This window comes from Centropristis striata, chromosome 5 (genome assembly GCF_030273125.1).
Source record: "Centropristis striata isolate RG_2023a ecotype Rhode Island chromosome 5, C.striata_1.0, whole genome shotgun sequence".
Taxonomy (NCBI): domain Eukaryota; kingdom Metazoa; phylum Chordata; class Actinopteri; order Perciformes; family Serranidae; genus Centropristis; species Centropristis striata.
This window is the reverse complement of record NC_081521.1, coordinates 19,620,038-19,631,234: the sequence shown is the minus strand read 5'-3', so window position 1 is coordinate 19,631,234 and position 11,197 is coordinate 19,620,038.

The window sequence follows — 11,197 nt, the reverse complement described above, 5'->3', positions numbered from 1 at the left end:
CAGATGTGCCTGCAGTGGGTTCCATGTCTCCTTCTGGATGTCTGGGCTCCTCGGGCTGTGCAGCATCTGGGGCTTCCTGTGGTGCATCTTCCTCTTCGTCAACTGGCAGGTCTTCGAGACGATGATGAGACTCAATGTTGGTTTATTCTGAATGAGTCTCTTTCAGTACCCTTAGCCCTGCTAGCATATTCTTCATGTCGACCATGAAGAAGTACTGATAGCCCTTTTATTTGATGTTGCGCTTCAACTTTACTTTCAACAGCTGGGCTTCGGAGCTGGGCCTCGGAAGAGCATTGACTGTGGCTTCCACCTCTGATGGTACACACACAACTGCTCCGTGTATTGCTCTTTGACGTCTTTTGGGCATGGCAATTATCTTCGCAAATGGTAAGATCTTTTCAATCAATTGCCTTTCCAGCACATTCAGGTCTTCGAGCTCCAGGGGAATGGGTGCGAGCTCTAGGTTGTTCGCAGCTGCCATGGACCGCATTCTTCCTCTAGACAAGTGGCTGTCATAGGTGTGGCAGATCCACTCCCGCATCCTGTCTTGTGGAACGGTGCATGGGGCTGAGCATTCAGTGTCACTTACATGGACATACTTACCTGTCAAGCAAGCAGCCACCACGTAAATGTTTTTGACATATTTGGCTCTGTTGCAATGCCTTACCTGATTGGGGAACAGTGCTCTGTGACACACTGTGCAGTCATGTGTGGGCCCATGTCGAATCCTTTCCCGGAATGAAGATATGGCTTCTTCCATCACAAGGTTGACCACAGGGTGTGGAGTTTCCGGGCGGTGTTTTACAATGTCCATGTATTTCCATGGACATCGTAAACCATGGAAAATTTAATTATTTCACGTGGTCAAGTTAATACTTCGTCTCCTCTCTGCTGGTAAGAGATTTATACTGAAAAAAAGTGAGAAAGAATGACAATAAAGCGTTTATCCTTCATGTCAACTCGCTTGGAGCAGTTTCAATGAATTTACCGTAAATATCACAATACCGACGCATACGTTATATAGGGACAGCTGGTTTGACTATGGAGAATCGAATGGCGGCTCAGTGGACCGCAGCCAAACTTCCGGGTCACGTAAACCCAACCAATTAAATATTAAAATCAAATTAATTCCTGGTGCCCGTTTTTCCATTTCGTATTTTTGATCTGAGCCTGATATTGAAAAATGAAAAAACAAGCATTTTGTTCGTTTTTTGTATTATAGTAAAAAACAAAATAACCAGTCAATTTTTTATTATTCGATTTTTGATTGCCAATTGAAAATGGAAAGAACGAATGATACACGGATTGAGTCATTGTCCATTTTTAGGGCCAGAGAAGGCAACGACCTGCGAGGTCCCTATTGTATTTGTAATGTTTCTTCTTTTTATTATTTTTCTTCTCCCCAAATGATCGCATTTTTCACTGCCTGAACAAACCCCAAAACTCATGAAACTTTAAATATAAGTCACACCTGGCGAAAAATTGTATAATCTATTGTCATCCTGAATTTCCACCACTAGGTGGCGCTATAATAAAGGAAAGTGCGTTTTGGCTAATAACTCCCACATACTTTATCGCACATTCAAAAAACTTATATCCACACGTTCACTGAGTTGTGCTGAATCTCGTGATATAGGCCACGCCCATTTCCGCCTACCATTTTTTCCCCGCAAATTCGCAAACCTACTTTTTCGAACTCCTCCTAGGCAATTTCATCGTTAATTAACCTTCATCACTCATACAAATCACGCACTCACCGACAAATTGTGTATATATGACACTGTCCCCAGCTCTATCCAGTCTCAAAACACATGAAAAAATTAGTGTAAGAATATTTTATTTCACACATCACAAACACTACCTAAACATCTGCTGTGCTAAATGCTAATCAGCCAAGACTCTGCTAAAGAGAAAAACACTACACATTTTTTTGCCCGTTCTACACTGTCTTATGGACGCGCCATTTTGCAGAGGCCTACAACCGCTCTAACGGCGGGCAGAAATCCTTGAGTAAAAACCTTATTTATACAGTGTATGGTAAAAACGCATTAATTACAACACCAAATTGTACAAGCAAAAAACCCTTCTCAATTAGTTCCAGCTCCAAAGCCAGACACACAACACTGACGGCAAAAAACATTATGGAAATACACCGGGACCAATTCCACATATTGACTTACTTCGTCGTGTGTGCCTGCAGAATGAAAATTGCGGCCGTTAACAAGTTAAAAACAATGCATGCGCAGTAACAGGAAAAACAAAACCGAAAGTTTTCAAAATAAAACTAAGTTTTCAAAATAAAACAAATCTCTTGAATTTCACTAGTAATCACGTTTACCACATGCTTCAATTGTTAATAATTTGCTATATATTAAATTAACTTTATACCTTTAGCATTAAACAGAAAAGCAAAAACATTAACCACAAATTAATGAGTGAAAATGTTTTAATTATAATGCTGTAATATTGCAAAGACCACAAACAAACAAATAATTTTTCATTTCATTTTATATTGACCACACATTTAAGATCATAAAATAACTCAAAAAAGGAAACATGCATATGATATAATATCAATGAAGCCCAATACATAAGCAAGAACAGCTATTACACAATTTCAATTATTCTGCCATGTCAAGGAATAAAGTAGGCTACATACCTCATTGATCAAATCTGTTACATTCTAAACATCAAAATTTCGCTAATAAGATCTTTATAACTGTCTGTTCATAAACAACCTTAATAAAAATATTTTTAATGTTTAAATAACAATTAAACTGAAAGTAAATAATATGATACAGGACAAAAAATAGACAAAATAAATACATAAAAAAAAGACGATGTTTCCTGCTCCACCATGTCCTGGACTGTTGTATCTGCACAAATTTAGACAAAAATACAAACAGAGACGGACAACCATTAGTAGATACACACAGTGTTAATACTAATGTTGCTGTCATTTTTCATCTCTTTCTCTCCCACCCTCTATCCTCCACATGTATCAATGTAATAGAATACTAATAAAGCATATATGAAATGGATAGCAATTACAAATGTCATCTGAACAAAACTGTTTGTCATGGAGACATGTATCGCACATTTGTCAAACACACTTTTCAGAGGTGGCGGCCGACAATAGCTGTACCCAGCGTGGCCAGCTCCCCCATTTCGTTCAAAACAGGAAGTGTTGCATATCTCCACATTGGTGTGTCTGAATGACATGAAACTCAGGTTACTACTTCCCCATGAGCCCCTGAGGCTCACTGTAAAATTTGGGGCGATGACCACTAGATGGCGCTCTTTAAACTGAAGTATTTTATATCTCCAAATCGGTTGGTCGGAATAACACCAAACTTGGTATACTTATCGTCAATGCCCTCCTGAGGATAACCCTTGTAGGTTTTATTGATCGGCCCCTAGGTGGTGCTCTGGCGGCAGTTTAATTTAATAAGTGCCACCGTGCCCAGACCATAAGACTTAAGGCAATGAAATTCATAGGGGTGGTACAGACTGGCCCCTGTAACGCACACACCCCGAAGGCAGCATGCCCCGACACGCGTGTACTGCGAGGGCCCGTTCAGTACTGCTTGTTTCATTTTGGTTTTGTAAACGAACATTGAGATTACAAGTCGTTTTTTGATTTTTGGTTTAGAAATGAAAAACGGATTATACTTTAATGTTAATCTAATCTTGAAGGTCTGGGTATTAAAGACATCAAAACTATAATGGAACACATATGGAATTATGTAGTAAACAGAAAAGCAGAATATGTGCCATTGTTTGAACTCATTTTAGTTTATTCTGGTGTTTATTTTTGGAGTTTATTTAGTTTTCTTATTTGTTTCAGGTTTAGTGTTACTTATATTTTGTTCATCCCTCCAGAGACTCCAGGCTGAACACCGCCAGCCTCACGCATTGCTACTCAGCTTCAACTACAATTCGGACTGCCCTTTCTCCTGAAGCTCTTTGTTTGTTAATAAACCCTGTTTCCAACTCTGATACTCGAGTCTCAGTCTTTATATATTTTAGATTCTTCAAAGTAGCCTTTAACCTTTTGCTTTGATGGTCTCAAACACATTAAGAAGGCAACAAATTTCACAAATGAACTCTTGACAAGACGCACCTGTTTATTGAAAACCATCCAGGTGAGCAGCTGATGAAGCTGCTGAGAGAACAACGTACGGTTACATTGTAACCGTGGTTCTCTGAGTAGAAAGACTATCTCTCCAGCTACTAGGCCGCTCGGAGATATGGCCGATCAAACTATCAGTGATTGCAAGCTGACGCAGGTGCTTTATAGGTATCTGTGGGGTGTGGCCAGGCAAGTCGGTGTGTCTAAAGAATTTACCACGAACCCTGACGAGCAGGGGGGTCGGAGTGGAGAGATAGTCTCGAAACAATGGAAAACAAAAGTGTGCAAAGCTGTCATCAAAGCAAAAGGAACAATCTAAACTTTACATCTTTAGTTGAATGTACTTTGGATTGGTAACCAATCACAGCCATACTTTGAATCTAAAAAGATGTAGAGGGTGAAACATGGCCTAATGGTGTTGGTTGAGAAAACGTTGGGAGATCAACAAAAAACATCTAGAAATAATTGAAAATGCACCAATTGATTGTTGAAATGTGTCGCTCAGGAACAAAGTGCTGGCCGGAGAGATTAATGGGTACACCATCCTTGATTACAAATAATTGCACATGTTAAATTGCATAATATAATAATTTTACCTGTACAGAGGAAGAGGAAGAAACTGTGGGTGGGTTGAATGAGATGTTTGGGTTTTCCAAGCATTTAATGGACCTTTGTGAGAGGAGGAGGGGTGATAATTACAGGGGGATAAACGCTGGAGGACTGGGTGGTATTCAGCATCCAGCCTCAGAATGGATGCTATTAGATGGAGTCGATAAGAGGAGGAGGAGGAGGAGGGACAGATGATGAAAAAGATGAAGAAAAGGTTGTTTGGAAAAGTACATGGAGCTGAATTGACGGACTGGATGTGCTGTTTAGATAGACCAGAGGATTGTATTAATGGATGTTTGGCTGAGTTGTGGGATCAGGGGAGTGAATGAGAGAAATAAAGGGATGAGATGGAGACTGATGAGATGTGTATGTGGTGCCTCAGAGTGGAAGGTAAAGAATGTTTAGATTAAGACCGCAGCTAATGGACCTTAAAGAATAAAGAAAATGACAGTAGAGAAACGGGTGGAGGAGAAAAAAGTTCAACAGTAATATATAATCTCTACCTTCTTTATCCTTCACTGAGAAAGAGGAATGTTTGTGTATGTGTGTGTGACAGCTTGTGTTATCTTGTGAGGCCCAGTTTTAGTTCCTGACGCTGGAAGTGAAACATTTTAGGAAAGAGGGGACATTCAGTCTTGAACTTGGGTACTATGGGTATTATGGCAATGATGGTTGTCACCAATGAAGAATGAGTGTGTTGTTTCAGCAAGTGCCCCAAAAATGGCATAAGTTTATGTTCAAGCGACAAAGCCTTAAGCAGCTGGAGAGTTTGAGATTATGTTGTTGTAAAGAGACAAAGTCTGTGAGGAAACAATATCAGACTTTAACACCGGAGACCTCTGTTTTTTTTGCTGTTTCCAACTGACAGTCAACATTTTTTTGATCCTGATCAAACAAACCTTAACCATCCAAGTGGTGCGAAGTTATGAGTATCTCAGTGTATAGCTGGATAATAAGTTGGACTGGTCCCTAAACACAGACGCTCTCTACAAAAAGGGGCAGAGCCTCCTCTTTTTCTTCTTGAAGCTCAGATCTCTGGACATCTGTAGTAAGATGCTGCAGATGTTTTATCAGTCTGTGGTGGTAGTGTGTTGTTTTATGCTGCAGTCTGCTGGGGAGGCAGCATCAGACACAGAGATGCAAGGCGGTTGGACAGACTGGTCTAAAGAGCTGGTTCTGTGGTTGGAGCCAGGTTGGACACACTGGAGGAGGTGGTGGAGAGATGACCTGTCAACATGTTCGAGGCCATCCTGAAATACCCGGATCATCCACTACACAAAACCTTTATGGACCAAAAAAACAGCAGTGGACGGCTCCTCTCTCTCTGTTGCAGGATGGAGAGATACAAAAGATCCTTCGCTCGTCTAATTCTTCAAGAGCTAACAGACTACTGAATTGATAAATAAAGTTATTTTGATTTGATATAGTTATAAATTTTACTAAGTTACTTAAGTTCTTTTTGTGCCTAAACTCAACCAAAACTTAACCATGATAAAACAAATTTCAAACTTCCTTGCAGGGCCCTTGTGACTACTCTATTTGAATGGTGAGAAGACTTTGAGAACACTGTAAAATGACGTGATGTTACACACTCCTGTACAGTAGGTGGCGGTATGTACTAAAAGTTTTTTGCAATCTGCCAGTAATCCAAGCAAAGAATAATTATAAGTAATAGTGGGAAGGTGTGCTACTTTAAAAACTGCTGCTGCTGCTGCTGCAATGGATTGTGGGGCTTACGTTGTGAATGGGGCTTACGTTTATTATTTACGTTATATTGCTACACTGTCACAAGGCAGCAAAGAGAGTAAACTAGACTGTTCATTTGCTGTTTCCAAAATCGAACATGTAACTCTTTGATTTATGTTGTTTTTAAAGTGTCTGCGCAGAAAATTGTGCTTTAACTTTTCCATTTCTGCGCTGGTACAATTGTAACCCAGAGTAAAATGCTCAAAGCTGTCTGAGGTTGGTGCTTTTAATAACTAAGAGGGCGCCCGATTGGGGGGCCTTGCTTGATTGGGGGCCCTGAGGTGGAGCAGACAAATCATGTCATTGTGCAGTTAGGGATGTCAGAGCAACACTATTATAGGTCTAAAATACAGTTACAAACAGGATATATTTTTTCACATCATTTGGAAGACTTGTTGCAAAGGCTTAGTGCAGAAACACATGGATGTGTGTCTGTGTGTGCCTTTATTCATGACATCGTGAGGACCATAGTCTGTACGTACAGTCACATTGAGGGGACTCACCTCCGGGACAAAAAGAATCCCACAATGTAGAAGTTGTTGTTACTTTTCACAATAAAATATCACATTTGAAATGGACAACAGATTATGCATTCCCTATTCTGACCAATGGTGTCCTGGACACAATGTATAATGTGCAGGAAGATTTATTATCAGCACAAAGAAATTGCTGGAAGAAAAACAAAAAAAACAACGCTGTTATACAAAAGTTATTGCATAAAGAAGTACTGTTAGAGTGAAGATTATAGTAAAGCATCCAGGAAAAACCTGTCCTGCAGTGTTAAAAAAGCATTTCCTGCCTTTTTCACAGCAGGTGAGTGAAGGCAAAGTGAACATGGTCCCTACTTAAAAACATTTCTGTAAGCACTCACACATCACAGCAACAAGAAAGAGCTTTTTTATTATTAGTAAGCAGGAAATATATTGAAACAAACCAGTTTTACCACTTAAGAAAATCTGTCAGACAGGATGCTTGTTTCAAGAAAATGCTTCTGTATTGTAACAGTTTGAATAAAAGTGTTTACATTGTGACATTTAAACAAACTCTGAGCAGTTATTATGATAAGAGCAGCCTTTGAAAATATGAGATTACATAAATGTGACATTTGATAATGGGTTTTCTAAAGTTTTTCTAAGTGATTCTAAGCAAACTTTTTGTTTTAGAACCGTTACACAAATACATATACAATATCCATGTATGTCAACCTTACAATTCACAAATGTGCATATTTTAGTATAGTTTTGTACCTTTATGTTGAATATGGCATATATATATTATGGCAAGCCAAATATTATACGCAAAATTATTATATGTATGGATTAAAAATCTGAGAATATTTATATATTGAAACTTGAGAATATATAGAAACATGAGAATGTAAATTAGAATCTGAGAATACATATTAAAAGTCTGAGAAATATATTGAAACCTTAGAATATATTTTGAAACCTGAGAATTTATATTAAAAGTCTGAAAATATAATTAAAGTATGAGAATATATATTGAGACCTGAGAATATATATTGCAACCTGAGAATATATATATTAAAAGTCTGAGAATATTTATTGAAACCTGAGAAAATATTTCAAGACCTGAGAATATATAAAGAAACCTGACTATATATGTCTTGTTTCACAAGGAGATACAGTGGTGCTTGGAAGTTTGTGAACCCAGTTAAACAATTGAGACAAAATATTGTACTTTTACATTTATTTATTGAAGAAAATGATCCAATATTACATATCTGTGAGTGGCAAAGTATGTGAACCTCTAGGATTAGCAGTTAATTTGAAGGTGAAATTAGACTCCAGTGTTTTCAATGGGATGACAATCAGGTGTGAGTGGGCACCCTGCTTTATTTTACCAACAGGGACCTATCAAAGTATGATCTTCACAACACATGTTTGTGGAAGTGTGTCATGGCATGAACAAAGGAGATTTCTGAGAACTTCGGGAAAAGAGTTGTTGATGCTTATCAGGCTGGAAAAACAAAACCATCTCTCAAGAGTATGGACTCCACCAATCTACAGTCAGACAGGTCATATTTATGCAGAAACATTCTGCAGGGTTCACAAACTTTCAAGCACCACCGTACAGATGAATCTCAATACAGTAGTTCAAGTCAAATAGCATTGAGTGCATATAGATGGACATACTTTTCAGAGGCCAACATTTCAATATTAAACATACTTTTAAAATTGTTCTTTTGTAACATTAAAATTATTCTGAGACACTGAATTTTAGGTCTTCATTAAATGTAAGCCATAATCATTCTAATTAAAAGAAATTAAATTATTACATGAAATGTATGTCATCCTGTGTGTAATGTATCTATAATGTATTTCCACTTTTTTCATTTAATTACTTACATAAATAAACTTTTCTATGATATTCTTATCCATTGAGATGCACCTGTATTTTCTTTCCTAAAAAGCAAAGATGCTGATTACCAAATGAAGCATGTTATTGTTAAAAACAGACCGGGTCGAGCACAGTTTTCATGATGCCCCTGGCCGTGTGTTTTTTATTGTTTTGGAAATTAACTAAATCCTGTTTTGTTAATGGAAAACAGGGAGGTGTCATCTGAAGTGTTAAGCCCTCTGAAACACACTTAGTCATGCTGCTGCTCTGACACATTCTGTATTGTTTGGAAAATTCCACCCAGAAACTACAGTACCCAGCATTTACACACACCCACACACAATTAAATCATCTCTCAGTTAGCGCAGCTTACATCATGAGTCCTGTTTGTGTCTCCAGGCAGTGAAGTTGGTCAGAGGCGTGTTGTGTTCAGTCATTGAGCCGGAGGCCCGATGATACACAGACCTGCAGCCCAGCAGGGAGCTGCTTCATTGCACTCGTTTATTTCTACTTTGTAATATTACAGCAACAACCACCTGCAGCGTAACTCCTGCAGCAGAGTTATGGAGACGTGAATTAAGTGTATGAGGCAAATCTCACCGCACACCAACAAAACCTGAGGTGTGGATTGTTCAGCTCTGCATTGGCGCATTGGCGTTTTTTTCCCCAGGCAGAGTATGATTTTTTAATGCCGATGCAGCAGACTGAAATATCTCGACAGGATGCTGTGGAGATATTTCACACTGGTGGACTGACTTCTCTTCTAGATCTAAGACCAAAAGACAATTAACACCATATTGTGTCTTTCCTAACAAAAGCAGCATCTTTCATAATAAAGGCTGATGAAAGTCTCTGATAACTACTTTAAAATAAAATATAGTGGAAAAACTGCAGCAAAAGTTGTCAAAAACTTAGCAAAATTATTTTACAGATAATCCATTTAAAAATACAGATAATATATGGTATATATATATATATATATATATATATATATATATATATATATATATATATATATATATATATATTAAAATAAATCTTCTGAATTACAAAAGTTGTTTTTTTTACTTAAATATGGGTTTGTCAGCTTTTGACGCCAGTGTTTTTATTGTTTTTTTCAGTATTTCTTTTCACATTTTTTTTCACTTCACTGTAAGAAAACATACATTCACTTTAATTTTAACATTCAGCAATATCACATGTATTTTTGAAATTATTACACAGAGTTCAATGTATTTAATAATAAGCAATTGAATAATACTGTAAAAAAATAAAAAGTATAAGTATATATACATATATATATATATATATATATATATATAATAATAATACAGGATATTTCTGTAAAGTAACTCATTTTTTTCTTTTTTCTTCAGTGTCGTTTGATGTGACAGAGATGAATCCTGACCATTTACAAGCTGTGGCCGTGTGTAGCTCTGCAGTGTTGTTGTCCTTCATTTATACTTCTGGGACACACAACTTTGTAATGCAAAATGCATGTTGTTACCATAGAAACCAAGGCCAAGCCCAGCTGAGGTCTGAATATATTATATCAAAGAAACAGCAGTACACTGAAATACTGCATCTTTTTCAGGGAGTATGAAGACGTTTGACTGGCAGAACAAAGCAGATGCCACAAGAATCGTTGCTTATAATGTGGCCGACAGGACATAATACAATAATAATATAAATCTTGGAAACTTCTGATAAAGACTGGAGTTAGAAAGTGCAATAAGACTGGTCTTGGACTTAAATGAGCTCATTAACACCTGTTTCTAAAATAAAAAAATAAAAAAATAGTCTGATTTGAGGTTATTAGGTTGTCAAAAATATGTATGTATGTATGTTAAAAAAAATCATAACAGCTGTAATGGAATAATAAGTCTGTATAAACCCACTGAGAAACATATTTTCGTTGACATGTTAAAATATTCACACATCTGTAAACTCTGAATCTTTTTAAGGAGCTCAGATATGTGTGTATAGGTCAACTCTGTTAGTATATGCTTATGTTGGCTTTAATGTTTACTTCTTGTTCAGAGACATTTTTCAGAAATATTGTATTAATGTCACTGAATGTGTGTGTGTGTGTGTGTGTGTGTGTGTGTGTGTGTGTGTGTGTATTTTGTTCAATCTTCACAATCAAAGGGAAAGAATGAATCAGTATCATTCTTTTGTAAGGAGGTAAGCCTACTCTCACTTGTATACAGGGTAAAGAAATTACAAATATAAAAGAAAAAACTATAATTGATGTTGCAGGTGGAGGCTTGGCTTATCTTAGACACAAGTCAGGGGGGCTCCAAGGAAAAAGGGAGCTTCCCTGAATATGGAAACCTGTCAAATCCAATC